We start from the raw sequence: 15540 nt of genomic DNA, 5'->3' as shown, positions 1-15540 counted from the left end.
AGGTGTGGCTGTTTGCTTTTAAAATTGGGTGTATGTCCAAGGAAAAAAAGGAATTAAAAGAAAGAATATATTTTACTACTTCCTTTTGGGCTCAGCTGGCTTTGTCTCACTCAAGCACCAGTTTCATGCTTGAGAAGAGGTGAACATTCTACATTTCTCCACTACACAAAAGTGAACTGTCAGTGCTGACTGGGGTTTACACTGGTACAAACATATCACTGGTGTGGAATTTGGAATTGGAACCTTTTTGCACATACAAGCTGCCACTGCCAGCAATCTGCAGAGGAGTGTCTCCACTTTCTGGCTAATTGGTTGAAGAGTTTCTCTCTTCCTGAGCTCTGACACCTTCATTAACTTCCTCTCTGTTCCCATGTATCATTCCTGGAGAGTTTTGGTAGGATGCTGTCAGATGCATGTGACGAAGACATTTCTTTGCAATGAAAGGAAGAGCTGATCCCATTTTCCCTTCCTGACAAACTATGGTGCTTTCTCCTGTCAGCATGTGACTGCGGAACTGGGCTCTGCATTTTATGCCTCCCCCTGACCTTGACTGCAGCATTGTATCCACTTCATTCATTAATTGCAAGGCTTTTTAACTGCAAGCTGTAAAAAGGGAGTAATAAACCTAATGGCATTATGTACTGTAGACTCCAGCTCATGTTGTTACTCATTCTCTTGAAGCAGACTGCCCTGAGAGAAGGGACTGCTGCTTCATTAACCTCCTTCTGCAGTGAGGAAGCCTTGGCAATTGGATCATGTTAATTTAGATTTCAATACTGATGCTCTATTATAAAATGCCTTTTCTTTCAAAGGAACGCTCCCTTCCTCAAATCAAAACAAACTTGTCATCTACAGCCCACTGTCTCCAGGTTCCAGCTGGGCTTGGAAATGTTAACCAATAGGATAGGGAAACTGGTTACAGTGATGCTGAATGAAAGCACAAGTACTCTTTGCAATATCAGCAGGTGCTGATATTTGTTTCACAAATACTAAATCTCACTGATGGCATCAGCTGTAGGAAGAGTTACCTCTGCATTACAGCAGGAATCTCATTCCCTAGGGAAATAGTATGTCAATACATAAGTTTGTTTAAAGGACTAATACAAAATTGCAAGCACAGAGGCTGTCTAGGGGTTATTTTGCCCTCAAATTGGAGGTCTTTGCTTCTGAAGCAGAGCTCTCTTGATGTGGCTTGGCAAGTCCTGTGGACAGAGAGGACAGCCATGTGAAGGAGAGTTCCTTCCAAACCTCAAAACAAATTTAGCCATCCACTTGGCCACAGCCTGGGTCCTGAGAAGGTGAAAAGTCTCTCTGTGAAGAGTGAAGGCACAGAGGGCAGCTGCACATTCATAACAACCTTCTGTTACAAACAACCAAAACAAGGACAAACAGAAGTGGTTCAAGGAGTCAGATGGATACTCTGAAGCAACAAACCCACAAATCAGTATGGGACTCCTATTGCCCAGGGACTAGTACCTGAAAGTAATTTAAATAAGTCAGGAGCTCCTTAGCCACCAGAAATTACTTCAGGCACTACAAAGTGGAACTGTGCATGCTACCTAAGTGTCCTGGGTTCAGCAGTAGCAGTTATTTTTCTCCTTCTTAGTAGCTGGTGCAGTGCTGTGTTTTGATTTTTTGGCCTGGGAACAGTGCTGATAACACCGATGTTTTTAGTTGCGGCTCGAATGTTTGGTCTGGCCAAGGACTTTGTGAGCCTCATGCTCTGCCAGGGAGGAGGGGAGGCCGGGAGGAAGCAGAGACAGGACACCTGACCCAAACTGACCAAAGAGGTATTCCATACCACAGCACATCATGCCCAGGATGTAAGAGAGAGTTACCCGGAAGGGCTGGAGACTGCAGGGTTGGACGAGGTATCGGTCGGTGCTCGGATGGGGGGAGTGGGGCGAGTTATCGGTCGGCTGGTGTTGAGGTGTTGTATTCTTTCCTCTTGTTATTTCCTTTATCATTATTATCATTGGTGGTAGCAGTAGTGATCTGTGTTATACCTTAGTTACTAAACTGTTCTTATCTCAACACGTGGGAGTTGCATTCTTTTCGATTCTCCTCTCCGTCCCTCCGGGAGCAGGGGGAGGGCAAGAAAGGTGGGGGAGTGAGTGAACGAGCTGCGTGGTTGGGTTTAAACCACGACACTAAGGAATCAATTTTTTAGCACATGGATTCTTTTAAAACCCTCTGAGTTCTCCATACACTTTGAAAGAGGCCCACGTGAGGCCAAAATGTTGTATCTTCTTATCTTTTCCCTGCTGAATAAAGCAAATTATTCTGTAAAAGGCTTGCAGATGCTCTTACTTTTAAAGTATTTCAGGAGACAGCTTGAAGCTTGAGTCTTTCAGGTAAATGGGAAGTCTGGCTGTTAACCTTCTATTTCTTTCACATGGCAAGGAGGATGGAGAGGAAGTGGAAGTTGCTATCTCAAAGCTAAAATTTACCTGTGTAAAATCTATTTCATTTCCTATTGAGTTGTTTTAGGCTTTGAAGGGTTAAGTTATGGAGCAAATCTAATGCTGCAGAAAAAACCCACATGAGATCTTTTTAGAGGTGCATGTGTCTATGCAGTGTGATGCATCTGCAAACCATACTGAATTATCTGATTGGAAAGTGCAAAAAATCAAAGGCAGCCTGCAGTGAGAAAATGAGACCCTGGGTAGAATCCATCTGCCAGTGAAGCAATTAAAAAGATGGACTTCTTAGAACAGCAGTGGTTGTCATTTGTGTATGACACTCAGTGGGCTATGATTTCCTCAGATAATACCCATGCATTGCAGCACCTGGTGAAGACCACGTTATGATCACTATGTAGCTCACTACATTTTCAATAGTTAGGACTAGTTTAATCCCAAGATAAGCTATTTAACAGGTGTGAAAGAGAGTAAGGGCTTATTCTCCACACAGAGAGTAGGGAAGAAAGACTAGCTTGTGTGTTTTTTATTTCCTGTAAATGTGTTTCTCAGAAGGTTTGTGGACATGTATCTCCCTCCTCTGGTGCACAATGAAGTAACACCCTGATGGAAAGTATGAGAGATTTGTTCTGGCAAAAAAAAAAGAAATCTGGGAAAGAGTCCTTAGTGAAGGAGTGCAAATACTCAATACATCTCGTGGGAGATTATGTATTTCCTTTGCTGCTTCATTTCATTATCGTATCATCATATAATATAAATATAACAGCTGTCCTCTACACCTGGGCACCTTGTATTCATTACTAGTTTCCTCTAGAGAGTTCAGCCCTGATTTGATGTCAAATCTCCATGAAGGTCAAAGAAAGCATCCCCCTCCTGATAACTGACACTGGCAAACTGGTAACGATGGATGAGAAGGAGGCTAAGGTTCTTAACAATTTTTTTGTCTCAGTCTTCATTGGCAAACTCTCTTCCCACACCTCTGGAACAGACAGACTGCATGGCAGAACTGGGGGACCAAAGTCCTTTCCTCTGTAAGAGAAGATCTGTTGCATGATTACCTGAGGAACCTGAATATACGTAAGTCTGTGTGACCTGATGAGATGCCTCCTAGAGTCCTGAGGGAATTAGCTGATGTAGCTGCCAAGGCACTCTCCATGATGCTTGAGAAGTCATGGCAGTCAGGCTCGTGAGTGGAAAAAGGGAAACATTTAACGCATTTTCGTCCAGGGTAGAAAGGACCCTGGGAACACTGGCACAGGTTGCCCAGAGAGGCAGTAGATGCCCCACCCCTGAAAACATTCAAGGTCAGGTTTGATGGGGCTCTGAGCTGCCTGATCTATTTGGTGATGTCGCTGGTCACTGCAGGGGGGCTGGACTAGGTGATCAGCTAGAAAGGAACTGATCTCGGAAGGGAGTAGAAAGAGATCTCCTGCTGACATCCATCCGTAGCAGAGCAGGTATTTCCTCATAGGTGGGTAGGAAACTGCCTGCTGTTCCTCCAAGTGCTGCTGTGATCTCCAGCCCCACTGGTGAGAGTACTGGTGCCTTTCTTTTATTACCAGAGAGGCTCTAAGAGACTGTTCTGGTTTGCTGTCACCCAGACCTGGATATTAATCAAGTGCTTGCAGAAGGAAGGCTTATCTGCTTCAAGTCTGGAGTGACTTTTGCCTAAGCAAGACTACTCAAGATAGTGCAGAAAATTCAGATTAGAGGAGAAATCCTTCCGGTACAGACTTCTTTATTCTTTGTCACAGTTAAGGGAGCTATCTTCAAAGGAAGTGGTGTTCCCCCCCCCCCCCCCCCCCCCCCGCACATCCTTTTCCTGGATAAATCCATCTCATTCAACAGCTTCCAAAGAAACAGCTATTTTAAGAACAGAAATATCTCACCCCCTTTTACAACTTGATTTTTAAATTATTCTGACACTAGTTTGTCTATGTGCAAGACTAACAAGAGACAAAAGAATAAACAGGTCACTATAGCACTGAAAGAAGGCATTAACCCAAATGTACTTTAAAACAGGGTAGGCTTGTCAGTACCTCAACTAAGATTTCCTTCTGAATACTCCATCTTGTAACTACAGCAGCACATCCCCTCTGTTACAATGGGGGTGTATTTAACACAACTCCTCACAAGACTACAGCCAGTCTTATGAGCACTTGCACAATGCAAAACAGGCAATTGCTTTAAAATTTTGAGACATTTAAATGATCTTTCTGCAGGGAATGCTTCTTCCCTAATCTTTATTGCCATCTAAACTAACAGGAGCTGCAGCCAGAGCTTGCTGTGCTGTCAGTCGTATTCTGACACACTGGACTGACATCAGGCACTGTCCTGATTTGCACCACTGCCAGCAATGGGGCTCTGCTCTCTGCCTCTGAAACTGCTGATTAATAAAAGCCCAACCTCACCCACATCCCTTAACTCCTGTCTAGCTAAGGCCAAGTGTTTCTTCTGATCAGTTAGAAGACAAGTCTGGGAAAACAGGTTGCATCTGCTTCTTGGAAGTCTGCTCCTGACTTGAGCAAAGCTATGCTACAGACCCACAGCAAGAAAATCCTGACCCAGTTCTTCACACAAGCTGGTGTGGTTGGGCTCAAGACTTTCAAAGACTTCACAGATGGACTTAAGTGACGCAGGCTATGTGCAAGCCCTCAGAGAAGAAAGGCTCTGTGGGCTTCAATGCTTGCTAACAGGAAAAGAACAGAAAAGCTTTATATTATCCAGGCTTTCACAGAAGCACAGAGCTGCCCAAGAGCTACTTAGCTCAAACGGCCTCAGAGAACTCCCTATCTCTGTAGCATGACTGCTCAGCTAACCATGTCAGTGGTACAGTGCCTTACACATGGTGATTTGCAGGATAGGAGTACGCTGCTCAGCTAAGCCCAGCCATCCTCTGGGAGCTACAACACTCATATGAGCCTGAGTGTTGCCTGAAGTAATCACATCTCACAGTGGCGAAGGCACAAGCAACAGTTCTATTCAGTCTTTCTTCGACTTTGACTTGGTTACACAGAAGGATTCTGATCCAACTTTACTCCTTGAACACAGCGGGATTCTAATCCTCCAGCCTTTAATCATTTCAGGTAAAAATGTTATTCACCCAGTACTCTCGAGTCGTTTGGATTCACGGGCTGACTTGACCATGACAAAAAAAGTAGATGGAAACTGGAATATCTGGATAATGACTCAGCAGTGTTCAGTGTGAGGGTTGCTAATTATGGTGGAGAGGATGTGTGACAAAAATTCAGACTCAGCGGGGTGTTGCAGTACACTAGTGAGATTGTGAAGGCTGAACAACTTGCTAACAGAAAGCTAGAAACTGATACAGGGTTGGTATAATTTTGGTTGAAAATATAGAAACATATAACCTCAACATGAGCCCTCACAATAATAAAACAAACTAAGCTTCTGTAAGTGAGCAGCTTTTGAGAAAATAATTAAGAATGAGAAGAGGCATCTAATAATAAAAGAGGAGATTCAGAAACATGGAATATCATCCTAACATTTAATGCTCACCTATGCCTTTATTGCTTTCAAAATAAAATGGCAGCCATGATAACTTTAAACAGAACCCCGCGTGTGCCCAACACTTAGAAATACAGTTGCTTCACTAACTGCAGATGATACAAGTGTGCAAGGCAGAGTGATTTTAAATGACTGAAATTACATGAAAAAAAATCTGCAAACCATTTCCCAGCCTTTAAAGCTGTAGAGTTTGTACAGCACTTCAGTGCTGCTCCTGGACTAAAACAGAGGGTTCATTCTTGCATGGAGCTGTTGAGTCATGGATATGAAACCCTACACGTTCATATGTGGTTGAAGAGGTCATGGTTTTCTCCTCCAAGCCCTGCAGTGAGTGGATTCAGTGTGCTCCTATTTGCTGTAGGTTTACCTGCGTGTGCTGGTGGAAAAGCACTGGGCTCCAGCAGCATCCAAAATGTACAGAAAGCTGCGTTCACACTGTCATCACTTGTTAACCACACATGCCACGGTCTCAAAGTCAGGGAAAGGAGGCTGAAGCATGCACTGGACGAACAGAGCTTGAACACACAAGACCCCACACACTGCTCTCCCAGCACACACTCCCCATTCCCTTTCTAGTCTTTGTATGGCCGAGAGGCCTCTTTCGGGCTAGAGGGAAGGGAAACACATGGGAAGACAAAAAAGGAGCTAAGAAACTGTGAGGGGTGGGAGGTTGGGGATCTCCCTCCCACAGGACAGCGAGGCTCCCGGTGGAAAAGCCAGTGAACTGCTGGCATAGCCGCGGCGCGCCCCGAGAGCACTGCACCCAGCGGGCCTGGCTACCAGCGCGCCCCCCCGCGGCCGCCTCCCGCCGCTGCGCTGCTGCGGCCCCGAGCAGCGGGGGCTGAAGGGCCGACGGGGGAGCGGCTCGGGGCCGGCCCGGGTCTTCCCGCTCGCCTCTGCCCGGCTGCTGCAGGCTGCAGCGGCACTGGGCAGGTCCGCTCCTGCCTCTCCCCCTGCCAGGCCGCTGGAGAAAGCAATGAACTACTCCTTGGCAGCAAACGTCTTTGCAGCCCCACAGCATGCACCTTGCCTCGCACACCCCTTCTTCAAAGGGCCATGCACAGCTGAGGCCACATCCTGACTGATCCACACGCTGATCCACAGCCCTTCTGCCAAGAGCAGATGGGGGACAGGAGGAAGCAGCCAGGAAAGGTGGCAGATCCAGGTATCAAAATGATGGGTGTTCCTCCGCCTGCTGATCCATCTGGATCAAAACTCTCCTGCTGCCTTTAAAGGCCTGCAGGGAGGTAACCAGCAGCACCCCATGGATTTTGGTATGTGCTTCACCTCAGTTTTGGGCCACGCATCTAATTGCACTGCTGCCAAGAAGAAGGGGCTTGAGTTACGTATCTGGGGGGAAAGCTGGGGGTCCCTTCTAACAAATCACCTACTGAGATGCGCTGCTGCACACAGTGGGCTGCAGTCCGCTGTTCAGCATGGGCAGCTTGTGAGCATGTGGGAAAAAAGTCTGGAGGTGCCTCATCTGCTGAGATCCCATTCAGCCTCTCCCCAGGGTCCCAAGGAATTTAATGCGTTTCCGAGAGTAACAAATGTTCTTGTGAGCAGTGGCTTTCAGTGCTGAGTACCAGAGGTCTCCCAGGCCTGGCTTGGACAGTTCCCACATAAGGGGATGTGGGGAGGGGAGAAAAAGTTTAGAGGTCGTTTGCTGATTCTTTCTCTCCATGAACGTAAAGTGAGGGAACTGGAGGCTCATCACAGTTCTCAGAACTCTGTTCACTCCCTAGTGCTCACTTGTCTCAGTAAACAAAGCCCAGGGGTCCGAAACCCAGAAACAAGCTTTGCTTGCTTCTTGATTTAAACTTGTGCTTCCCAGTTTAAATTCCTGCAAGACAAAGTATGACTCCATCCCGGGAGAGTGGTGAATGTTCCTCATAAGCTCGCAATCTACTGATAAACTTTGGGCTTCTCCCCTCAAGTCTGCATGCAGCGATACTCCTTCAAGGCCCATAAGTTATGATGATAGCAGCACTGAGCAATGCATGGTGATGATGAAATATCAGGCTCTGCACAAACATGTTCAACAGACTTCCAGTGTTTTTCTCCTGTGTGGTGCTCCCATCAGAATAGCTGCCAGATGGTCCACATGTACTGCCTCCCCTGCTGACGCTCTAGTTGCTGGGCAGTGAAGGATGAACTTGAAGGACTGTATTTGTTCAAGTTCTAGGCTGAGCCCCCATGACACCTTTTCCTGACCTCATGTAGCACCTGACATAATGTGCTTTATGTGGGGCCATGTGAATCTCTGCAACCTCAGTGCAAATGGGTCTATCACCTGCAGAAGGGCACCAAGCTTTCAGCTGTGGTCTGATCAGCACGACTGCGACCACACAGAGTAGAAAAAGCAGGAGGCACATTCCCTTCTTGAGGACATTTGATAGGGGACTCAGCTGCGCTACACAACCATTCAGCATTACAGCAAAGACGAGCCGTGCTGAGGAGGGCACGAAAGGGAAGACTTGGCTCACACATCTCGGTGTTTTGTCATTCCTGCTCAGGGCACACTGTTGCTAGTTCTGAGAATAGAGAGTACCAAGTGACATTTGGCTGTGGTAGACCTGTTTTACAATGACGTTTCGTGCAAACCCACAGCACTCAAACTGAAAAGGGGGAGGGCTTGCAAGAAATGAATTCTTCAGGAAGGTATGGCACATGCTTTTCTAAGAATACACCGCATGATAACACATAACACTTGCCAAAGGGGAAAGGCAAAAGGATATATATTGCCCTGCCCATCTATCAAGTATCGAGGAGGTCTGATGAGAATATCAGTGTGTACTCAGATCGTATTTACTTCTTTGTATGTTACTTTTTTGTCATCCTTTTATAACGGTCTTTCTTTACCTAGTTGGCTACACTTAATATTTTGGGGGGATGCCGCATTTAGAGAAATTTTTATTTTCCCTCCTCTTTTGGGTTGGCAATTTACTGCAGTCAGCTACTGTCCTTTCTTGTTACAAGAGTAACCACTGGCCCATTTACAAGGACTAGATAAAGGATTACAAAACCTGGCCCTATGGCAGCGGTGAGGACGACCACACTGTAGAAGTGAAGCGTGTATATGTGGGTGTATTCAAGGGGAGGGAAAAGCTAGTGATGCTTTTAAGATTTGAGGCCCACTCTTTAATGTAAAAGGTATGCTCTTCTTAGAAGGGGGGAAACTCATGAGTTACTTAAAAAGCCTGAGAGTGCCAAATCCCAGAGTTACAGGAACATCTGCTTAGAAATCTTGTAAAAAAAGTTCCCTTTGCACCATTTTCCTTTGGCTAAATCTTGCTTTGGACTACATGACTTGTGTCTGTTAGTAAATACAACCGGTGCAGAATACTCCTGGGAAAACCTCTCAGCCTCCAAAGCTGGGTTGCTGCACCCAAACTGCTTAACTGGAGCTGGTACTGGAACACCCTCGCTCTGCATGTGTGGGGCCCTTGGGTTAGAGCACCTGCTGGCTCACCCCTGTGCTGAGGTAATGCTGGCTGCCCTCCTGCCAGCGCCCAGAGCTGGTAGCTAACACTTGATCTTGGAATTCAAATACCATACAGCACTCAGGCACAGCTGCTGGCAAACACGTGTGGGTGCAGCCAGGGTATTACTGAAGCCCAGAGCCATTCTTTCCAGAAGGAAGTAGCTTATGGCAAGCACCCAAAGCAGTGCCTGCTGCTCTCACAGGCACGTAGCAGGGTTCCTCACATCTCCCTCATTCCTATGGCTGTGACTGATCCAGCAAGATTTGCCTTATAAACCCACAGAGCTGCAGTGAAATTCTGGGCACCCAGGACTCCTTTTCCCTGAACTCCCTCTTGAGGTCTCTAGTATGCCCATGTTTGCCTTATCCTTTGGAGAGCTCAGTCCTGCTTTAACTCCATCCCATTCACTTGCCATGCCTGTCTGTCTCTGGACTGAACTGCATGTATCCCCCTCTGGAAGACATTCCCCCTCTCAAATACAACACCACTGATATTTCTTACAACAATCATTCAATCATCCCTTCCTTTAGCCCTTTCTATCAGAGCAAATCTGTCATCTCCATAGATTTTACTACTGCTACTATTATAACTACTATTATAACTACTGTAACTACTGTTGCTTAGGGTCTTTGAGGTCAAAGCTGAGTAAACCTCAAGTGCCTCACCAGGCAACTGTGCAGGAATAAATTTCAATTTCCAAGATTCATTCCGTTGATGTATTCCCTGAGCTGACACTGCTCACAGGCTCAGCCATATGACAGATGACATGTTTAGGATTTAATCTTCACTATACATTAAATATACTATATCTGGTGTGCTGAAGAGGCAAGACTGAAATGAAAACACAAACAAAATGTACATGGTTGAAGAGAAAGCCTTGAGGAATTCTCCAGCCCTGTCTTCACTGTCAGGGGAGTTTTGTGCCAGGTAGTATTTTAGGACATATTTTCATGATCTGCATTACCTGACCTCAGCATCGCCAAGAAAAAGCAGCACCATTCAGGCCACTCTGGCCTCCAGCCGCACCACCCCAACCCTTGTGCTGGCACTGGGTTTAATTTGTCTGTGGGATGAACTGGAGCAGAAAAAGGTTTTGGCTTACCCAACTGCATGAGGGCTAGTGCTGCTAGAAGGGAAGGAGAGCCACAGGGCTAGGGATTCTGAGGAGCAGGGAATAATCCTGCCCATTTTGGTAGCAGTTGCTCTGCTGTCAGTGAAATCACACCCTCAGGACAGGTGCCCTTCCTTCTATGTCTGATGAGATAATTCAGGCACTGTGCAGTGTCTTCTCACTCGAATCACAGTAATGAATACAGTAAAACCTCCCAAGTTAAATAGATTAAAAGATGGCAGGTTTGGCCTGCCTGAGAGAAATGCTGCGGTGGGAGGGCAACAGCGCTTTAGCTTAAGAGATAAGAACTGAGCCCTTGCAGTGGCACACACCTGACTGTTGGACTCACTGCAGGCCAGTCCTCCCTTGGTGGGAAGGCTAAGTACTGCTTTGTGTGAGGCAGTCGCAACAGGAATCTCTCAGCAGCACAGCAGTGCCTACACCGAACATGTGCCCGCATTGTCACAGCAGAGGTGGCCTTGTTGGTAAACAGTGCTGCTCCCTGAGGAGAATTTCCTCTTGGAGGGTGATGATTGCCAGTGCAAATTAGAGCTGCCTGCAGCCTGCAGCTGCAGAGCATAAGCACAAACTTTTTGTCATGTCTTCACCAGAAGTCAAGCTGCATGAAATGTGATTTCCCATGAAGACATGTTGAATGTCTGGACTTTTCAACAACCCTGAAATCAGCACTAACAGCTCAGAAGAAAAGGTGCCATCAGCTAAGCCCTTCTCCTGCCTGCTCTGCAAGGGCTGGAGCTCTTGGTGGCACTGGGATTAAAGAACTGATCAGTACTTAATAGATGTAATATGTTGGTGTCTGTCTTCCCTTTCCTGCTAAACAAATGATGGTTGCTGTAGGCAGCCACTTTTGTAGAAAACTTCCAGCTATCAAGGGGGAAAAATGTCCTGCAATTATGCAAACAGCTATGGTAGGCATTTGCGCAGTTTGGAGTGTACAAACTCTAGCTGTGGCCTTTATGACATTTGCTATTAAAACAGGTTACTGGACAAAAGCCTTGGAGAAACTGTGGGCACTTAGTAAGGGTAACAAAGTGGATCCTAAGAACAGCACATGCAGGTTAGCTAAAAATGTAGTTAATCCCTGGAAGTGCAAAGCAAATAGATTACCATGTTAGCAGTGTGCATGTGGCTTCTGTCCATTTTAGTGCAAAGAGAAGGATGGGTGCCCAGCTAGGGCCCCCCTGGCCCTGTGCATGAGTGAAAAGTGCAGGACAAAGAACGCTTCTTGTGCAAATTGCACAGTGAAAGTGAGCGTTAGATGTGGCCTCTTCAAGGTCAGCTGAAGGGCCTGGTAGTATATTGGTGAATGAGGCTGGGGTCCTGCTTCAGAGGGGCTGCAGAAGGGAGAGACTATGATTCACTTCAGGAGTGAATCCTACCTACTTGCTTCCTACCATACTTACTTGTGCAGCAGCAACAGTCACAGGGTGCAGAGAAAAGGGAAATGAAGAGAGTAGGGTGACTGCAAGAGGAGGGAGAGACAAAAGCATCTTCCTTTCTCCCTTCAGTTTGAATGTCTGTGTCTTATTTCTGTTGTGTTTCTCAGTTTGTTTTCCCCAGAGCTCTGCCTGCAAGGCCTGACCTGTGTGAGAATTCCTTCCTCCCTGTGCCAAACAAGAAAGCCTGATGTGCTAGAGAGAGCAGGCCAGGCCTGCCATCCCCACCACCTCTGTACTCATGCTACCTGGAGGTGCCATGGGTGCAACAGGGGCAGGTGGCTGCTCTTGCCCTTTCTGCTGACACCATCAGACTAGTGACAAGTTTTACGAGTAACTTCATGAGCCACGTCATTTAACCATTTCTGCCCTCCCAGCCGCATTTGCCTCACAGGATGGCAGCATTTGATATTTCAAAAGATAAAGAATATTCTGTTGTAAGCAAAGGAAAACTAAAGAAGATCAGTGGCAATAGTGGGGGGAGAAATGAGCTGAAAACCATAGATGAGGCAAAAGTCTGATTAATCAGATGAGTGAGAAGGCTTATAGTGTACCATGAGAGCAGGTGAAGAGGCATTGAGTCACATTGCAAGCTCGTACCATAAAATGATCTATACCTATTTCCCAGAAGGTGATTAGTTTGCATAATTCAGAAGCTTTATGAAGGGTTCATTGGAACTTGATGAATAATTAATTGGTTTTGGTTCATTGGTAAATCTGGAGAGTCAGGAGGACTCATTTCAATCAGCCTGAAAGGAAAAACCTGATTTTTTTTTGCAAATTGAAAAGTAAAAAAAATAATAATTTGGAGGCTTCAAATGTTTCAGAATGCACTATTAATAAAGCAACAACAAACTGCTCTTATAAAGCATTCGTACTTAAAACCCTTCAAGTCAGGAATGGACTGTAGTTTCATAGCTGTTGAATGAATGGAGGAATGGAAATGAAGGGGAACCAACTCTGGCCTAACCCCTCTAGCTCAAAGACCTCGGTACAAAGATACCCTGTATGTTCATTGAATCTTGACCTGTGGCAAGAACCCAACACAGGCTGATATATAAGGCAAGTGATATTGCAGCAACGCCACTTAGAAGGCTGTGGCAGCAGAACTGGTTGATGCAGTAAGTCCTTAGAATAGTGAGAACCATGCCTTCTGCTTAACACTTTTACAAGACAGAAGTTGGTTGCTGACGTTTGAAAATCATAAAAAGTGGGTTAATACAATGGCCATTTAAATGAGCAAACATAGCAAAAAGCCTTAGGAAGTGAAACTTTCTCAAGAAAGTTTTGCTTAACTGCTGTTGCTCTTGCTGCAAAGGGTTCCCTTCACATTTTTCTCATTTCAACCATTACTGGTTCTAGGCAGAAAAAAAAAAAGACAAAATTGCATTTTGCTGGTGTGTAAGACACCATTGTTTTCTTCGCAAAAGTGCTGATGATTTAGAAATGAAAAATGCTGGCGGGGGCTCGAAAAAAGCTTTAGGAAAAGATGTGCATGCATCTTCACAAAAATTTCCCCTTTTCCTTCAACATTTCATCAAAATTATGACATTCAAAACATTTCCTCCCATTTTGCATAGGGCTTGATTTTCATTGGACCACATCCAACACATTTGTTTTCTTTGTATGCCCCAGATATAATCTCACTACTATCTAAAAGAAAAATTCCCCAAATGATGTGCTAGCCACAAGCCCATCCTCCTTTTTATCCCCTCTTACCTACTTTGCAGCCCTGTTTCATCATCTCTTTCAGCCTAGAAACACATTTGCAAACTTCCTTGATTCTTCCCTTCATCCCTAGCACACAGGTCAACCAAACTGCCCACTATGATATTTCCTGGTATCTGTTATCCTGTGGCCAAAACATTAAGAATTCATTTGGATGCTGGATCTGAATTTTAAAATACAGGATTTCCTACTTAGGTTTTCAGGTCTTGATAGGGGGAAGAGGCAGCTGGAGCTGTGAAGAAGTACACTGGATGGATGCTCAGCGCAATCAGAGCCTTTAAATTCAGGCATTAATCAGTGCTAAATTCAAATAACCAGGAGAGTAAGCTGGACACACTGACACAAGTTAATATTCTTAGAGTCGCAATAGTTGTGATTGTCTAAGAAAGTGAGAAAGATAAAGCTTGTAGGGAGTGGTAAATTCTGTCAGCAAACAGGTATCGTAAGAAAGAGCTTCTGAACAGGAAGGTAGAGGCTTGTCAGCTATCACTTTGGATAATGAAAGAATCGGTCTCCCCTTGCACATGTGGTCTCTCTGATATTTCAGGGTTTGCTTTGCCCTGGTTGGGACTTCAGGAAAGGGGAATTGCTAAGTCCTAGAAATACGGTTTCAAGTACTTTGTAAACTAGAGAAGACAAAGGGAGTTTGAGTTATCAGTAATGCAAGGGTAAGGCTTTGTGCGATATCAGATCCTGTGGTGAAGAGTGGGTTGAACAACAAATCCTGCAGCTGATACACTTTTGGGAGATACAGGATCTGCTTTTAGTTTGCTGACTCACATGATGCGAGCCACACACCCAGAACTTGGCTATAGCTTCCCACTTGCAGAGAGGTTTGGTTTACGGGGTGACAATTTCTTCTGCAACTGTTATTTGTCAAAATCAAGGAGATTCTTGCAAAGCTTGGGATTTATTCCACAATACTCTGTCAGAAATTCCTTATCTTTGTTTTCCAGAGCCTATTACGTATGATTTAACACATATTCTAATGCGAACTAACAAACCTTGCACACATCACTGTAAATTTTCAGTAACATATAGTGGACCACGGACGGAAGGCAAACAGATTGAGTATATCACTTCCGTACATCAGGGCATCAACCATATTGCACTTAGGCATAGTTCACAGGAATAAGATTCTCTGACAGGCTCTGAATAAACAATCTATTACAAAGCCAGTATTCATTCTATGTTTTTTTTGTAGATAAAACTGCAAGGGAAGAGGGAAGGAGAAGTTTTATGAAGCAGAAAAACGAGACAAGGTTATAGCCAAATGTTATCTGCCCAAACCATCCTTTCTCTTCTTGGTATTCTTATTTCTGTGTCTCCATCTCATCACAAGCCTTCTCAGATTTCCACACAGAAGCTGTTTCCCTAGGATATCTGAGGTTTGTGGCTTCTGTTCCCAAACTTAGTGGGCCCCTGGGAAGAGATGCGTATGTGTGCTGTAGTTCTGAGATCCAGGTCCCTACATAGGCTTATCAGACCAAGTACGGATGTGGTAGAATGTGACAAGATACCAGATGCCTTAGCCCATGATCACTATTCACCTTAACTGCTGAAACATTCTCTTCACTAGCCCTGACAAACTTTGGCTCACTGTTATGTATTCAAAACTTTACTGTGAATCTATCAACCTGAACTCCTTGTCATTCTCCTTGTGTCTGTCCACTGGCTTCCCCCTTCTGCTGTATTGCTAATTTTCCTTTCTCCATTTCATTTCATTTAATTTCATTTCAATTTCCCAGCCCATCCCATCCTATCACCTTTCATTCACTCTTCATAAATGGCCTCCAGACTTTGATTGGTGA

This window comes from Lathamus discolor, chromosome 3 (genome assembly GCF_037157495.1).
Source record: "Lathamus discolor isolate bLatDis1 chromosome 3, bLatDis1.hap1, whole genome shotgun sequence".
NCBI classification, from domain to species: Eukaryota; Metazoa; Chordata; class Aves; order Psittaciformes; family Psittacidae; genus Lathamus; species Lathamus discolor.
The sequence above is the reverse complement of the archived record's forward strand: the minus strand, read 5'-3'. Positions refer to the sequence as shown.